The sequence below is a fragment of the Suricata suricatta genome, chromosome 5 (genome assembly GCF_006229205.1).
Source record: "Suricata suricatta isolate VVHF042 chromosome 5, meerkat_22Aug2017_6uvM2_HiC, whole genome shotgun sequence".
Classification (NCBI taxonomy): domain Eukaryota; kingdom Metazoa; phylum Chordata; class Mammalia; order Carnivora; family Herpestidae; genus Suricata; species Suricata suricatta.
In genome coordinates this window covers 134,263,565-134,268,909 of record NC_043704.1, presented here as the reverse complement: position 1 = coordinate 134,268,909, position 5,345 = coordinate 134,263,565, and positions in this window count along the sequence as shown.

Genomic DNA, 5,345 nt, shown 5'->3' with positions numbered 1-5,345 from the left:
TTAGTGTTTTTATTTTAGAGAGAGAGAGAGAGAGAGAGAGCGTGAACAGGGGAGAGTCAGGGAAAGAGGGAGACACAGAATCCGAAGACAGGCTCCAGGCTCTGAGCTGCGAGCACAGAGCCCAATGCAGGGCTCAAACCCACGAACCATGAGATCATGACCTGAGCCAAAGTCGGACGTTTAACGACTGAGCCACCCAGGAATCCCAATTCTTAAAAATTTCTTAAATACTCAACAATGATCCAATTCTTAATTCATTCAACACGAAACTAGTGTTCAGTTACTATGTTGAAAGGTCTGTTCAGTTTCACTTAGTAGATCCTAGGACATAATTCCTTTGTTTTTTCATTTTATTATTTTTTAATGTTTATTTACTTGAGAGAGAAAGAGTGCGTGTGAGTGAGAGCATGCACAAGCTGGGGAGGGGCAGAGAGAGAGGGAGACACAGAATCCAAAGCAGGCTCCAGGCTCTGAGCTGTCAGCACGGAGTGTAATGTGGGGATCCAAACTCACCAATGGTGAGATCATGACCTGAGAAAAGTCACTGATTAACTGACTAAACCACCCAGGCATCCCAGACATAATTTCCTCTGAAAACAGCAACATGCTATCCTGTGAAGTTCCCATAGGACTGTGTGACTCTAAGATCAAGGATTTGTTCTGTGCTATTTACCTATTCATGCCCAGTGCCTAATAGGGTCTAAAAAATCATAGGCATTAAGTAAATCATTGCCAAAAGTCATTATGTCTTCACAAATATTAGGCTTCAAATCTGTCTTAACTATCCTGCTTCATCTGTTTGAACTTAAAGATAAGTCTCTTTTCAGAAGAGAGAAATACTAAGTAAGAATCAATTAGTCCCATATTCTCCATTTCATCTTTATTTCATTTCCTGCTTCAAGCTAAAAGCCTGGTCCTTCTTGATACTAAAATAAATAAGAGGCCGTACTGACTAGTCCTTGCAATTATTCTACAAAATTGAAGTTTTTGTTTTAGTCATATTATTTTTATTTCACATCATAATAATTTGTGCTTTTTCTCTATCAGGTTTGCCTATAATGTTCCTGGTATAATAAAAAAATAAATTGATAATATAGCCATCTTTTTTTTTAATGTTTTTTTTTAAATTTATTTTTGAGAGACAGAGAGAGACAGAGCAAGCAGGGAGGGTCAGAGAGAGAGAGAGGGAGATACAGAATCGGAAGCAGGCTCCAGGCTCTGAGCTAGCTGTCAGCACAGAGCCTGATGCGGGGCTCAAACCCACGAACCATGAGATCATGACCTGAGCCGAAGCCGGATGCTTAACTGAGCCACCCAGGCGCCCCAATATACCCATCTTTTAAGGATGAAAATTGGACACTGAGAGGTGATACTATTTTCTAGCAAGTATAGTGGTGGCAGGTTGCTGAATCAGGACTCAAATCTATGACTTTTATCTCTTACAGAACTTTCCCAAGCCCTTCAGCTGCCTGCACAACTCTTGTAGTCACCGCTGGTTAAATATCCCCCCTTTCATCCTCTGTAAGTGTCCTCAAAAACAAAAAAGGTAAAGTTTAGTTGAAAATTTGTCTATGAAAACAAATTGATTTCTATTTATTGATTTCTAAATGACCAGCTCATTTGCTTTGTCATTTAGATCATTTATATAGTCAACAGTTTAGTTTTGCATACTTTTTTGGCATATTGATTTATTTTTTCTTAAAGTCTCAGCCCCTGAGTGCACTAAATTTCTTCAAACAGGGCTTTTGAAATTTGGCCCTATACCAGTCCTCCTTGACAGTCTCAAATTCCAAAAAGTCAGAAAATCTCTCCCAAAATTTTTAAAAATCCTATCTCATTCTTTAATGTACTTTGCTTTCAGTGCCTGTCCTTACAATGACTGCTTAAGACTCGACTCCCCTGTATTAAACCCTCATATTCATATTGCTTTAAAAGGCTTCTGATTTCCTGATGGAAAAGCAATAAACTGACAAAAACTATAATGTAGAGAATAATTAGCACATGAGTTCCGGGAAACATACATAAGAATGTTCATAGCAACGATACGATACAATAGCAAACACTCAGCCAGAGGAGGTGAGAACAAAAAGGGGTTGTTCACAGGAATGCTGTTCTCTTTATCACAAGAGGGAAGGAAATGACGTGAACAAAAATTAAGACCTCCCAATGTGTAATACTATTGTTGCCAATAATTTGTTTTATCTCTACTAAATAGAAATTTTAAATACTTCAGATATTTTAATCCTCACAAAAAAGTTTATTAGTATTATTTTACTAGTGCTATTATTGTGACTATTAGTAGTAGTGGTATTTTCCCTTTGTAAATTCATAGAAGGTAAGAGACTTGCCCAAGATCATAAAACCTGGAAGTGGTAAGTTAAGATTCAAAGTCTAGATTTCCTGTCTCTCAGTGTAGGTTCATTTAAAGATTTTAAGGCCATTAGGAAGTTCCCCTTCTTATTTCTTGGGTCTCCTGAAAGTTAAAAGTATGTGGCCTCCCAGATTCAAGGATTTTAGAAGTTTCAGGAAGATCTCCACTGCCAAATTCCTGCCCCATATAGGCTTCCCCAAACCTGAATGATGCGCTCTTTATTCCTTTGGTGAAGAAAATACAGGTTCATATGCCCTCTGAAAAAGGAACATTAGAGGTGCCTGGGTGGCTCAGTCCATTAATGCATCTGACTTTGGGTCAGGTCATGATCTCACAGCTTTTGAGTTCCAGTCCCGCATCGGGCTCTGTGCTGACAGCTCAGAGCCTGGAGCCTGCTTCGGATCCTGTATCCCTCTCTCACTCTGTCCCTCCCCTGCTCATGCAATGTCTGTCTGCCTGTCTCTCTCTCTCAAGAATAAAACATTAAAGTAAAAATAAAGAGGAACATTAAAGCCCTTCCGCACACTAAGCTCCTGGTTGAATTATTTCACATGTCCCCTGAGGGAGTATCCCTGAGGGTATTTGGGAAAGCAATCTATCAGGTATGAGAACCCTCATGGCTGCCTGTTCCGTTTATCATACCTCAATGTGAAATACCTCTCATGAAGCTAAGCTAGAAAATTTTTCTCAAACTTTACAGAAACATTCCATGATTTACAGTGTCTACCATGGGATAATTGTTCAATATGCTACTTTACAAATGGATCTCATTCCTCATTTTGATCAGGGAGAAAACAGAGATTGAAACAGACTACGTAGCAAGTCTTAAGATCACATGGTAAACAATCTTCACATTAGGGTCTCTCTGGTTCTAAGGCATATGATCTTCCCACAAGAGGTGATCTCCCATTCCTGTATCTCCTTGTACCTTCATTTGAATTCTTGCTGACTATGTCACTGTCACTACCTATCCAGGATGTAGAGCCCCTCATCTCCCCAGGCTGGGAGTTAAAGAACTCACCCAACTGAGAATAGAAAGGGCAGTGTTCTCAGATCTTTCTGGTCTGATCAGGCGTGAGCAGGTGAGTAAAGGATGTAGCTCACCGAAACCCCAGTGTGGCTCCTTGTTGCCCATCAGAGGAAGGTGAAGTAAATAGGGAATAAAACCCATAAGTTTAGAATTGTTGGCAATTGTTTTCACAATTAGAAAAAAATTTTCTAAAAAGTAATAAAGGCAAATTTCTTTGTTTCCTCACAACTCTTTTGCAAGTTAGGTATTACTGTCACTGTTAATATTTTCTTTTTATAGAGGAGATTGAGAGAGTTCAAATGACTTGCCCAAGATCACACAGACTATAAGCAATAATCCAGACCCAAACTACATAATCTCTAACCCCAAATCTTAGCTCTTTCCACAACATCATATAATTATACCTAACTAATCATCCCTGATATACACAACTCTATTTGTACACCAATGGAACCGTTAAAGCCTGCTTTGAATTAAGAGGAGCAGAAAATAGGAAGTATGAGCTCTGTCACTTAGAAGTAAAGAATCAAACAATCAGAGTTTGATTACAAAATTGTCACACACACACTTGACCCCTGATTCAATAGAACTCACTGTGGTTCAGACTTTCTGAGGAGCCTTTAGAGGAAGTATATTCCCTTTTTTGTTGCTGTTGGCTGCTCTTCCCGGGAATTGGCCTTTATGCATAACTGAATAGAGATAATGAGGTCTAATACTAAAAGAATAACATCAATTACCAGCTTTAAAGGGGCAAGTAAAAGCTGTGGTCAGGAAATGATCCCAGGGATCAGGATCCAAGGATTCTAGAAATGTGGCAGGACGCCATAATAAATATGATGCCAGGGAAGAACTCACAGTTGAATAGCCGCATGCCTACTGGGCTGCCCTGTTTAAGGACATAAAGAGGAACAAACAAGTAAGGTCTGATTAAGGAAAGAAATATTAGAGCTTATTTCTATGGAAGAAAAACCTACCAAAATATTTAACCATTTCATAAATTGGTAAGTGGCGATACTGAAAAAACTTGATGCTACTCATCCCCATATCTGCCTGGTCTGCAGCAGTGACAAAAGACCTCTAAAGCTCCATGAGAACGTTTTCCAGTCCTAACACAAGGACAAGTGCCTAGGACTTTCACATTCTCAATAAAACAGAATGGACAGTGGAAAAGCATCCCTATTTTTTTTCATGTTCACATTGAGAAGTGCATGATTATATCTTCTCGGGTATCCTAAGGTGCATTTTCTTTTTGGTACAAGGGAAAGTGTGAATGGACAGGTAATGAATCTCAAGAGGAAAAATCATGGGATTAATATACTCATAGAAGTGGCTGAGAATATCAAGAGAGATTTTTATATTTTTTATTTTTTTTAATTTTTTTAATGTTTTATTTATTTTTGATACAGAGAGAGACAGAGCATGAGAGGGGGAGGGGCAGAGAGAGAAGGAGACACAGAACCCGAAGCAGGCTCCAGGCTCTTAGCTAGCTGTCAGCAGCCCCTGACGCGGGGCTCGAACCCACAAACGTGAGATCTGACCTGAGCCAAAGCCGGAGGCTCAACTGACTGAGCCACCCAGGCGCCCCGAGATTTTTATTTTTTTAAACAGAGATCTAATATTGATCTTGCATTTGTGTACATGATTCTAATGTACTGTATAAAATATAAAGCATTACAGGGGAGCCTGGGTGGCTCAGTCTGTTAAGCATCTGACTTCAGCTCAGGTCATGATCTTATAGTTTGTGGGTTCAAGTCCCGGGTCAGGCTCTGTGCTGACAGCTCGGAGCCTGGAGCCTGCTTAGGACCCTGTGTCTCCCTCTCTCTATGCCCCTCCTCCACTTGCACTCTCTCTCAAAAATAAACATAAAAAATTTTAAAATAAATAAATAAACCATTACAAATGAGTTCTGTATAGCAACTGGTCAAATAAGCAGGAGTTAAAACA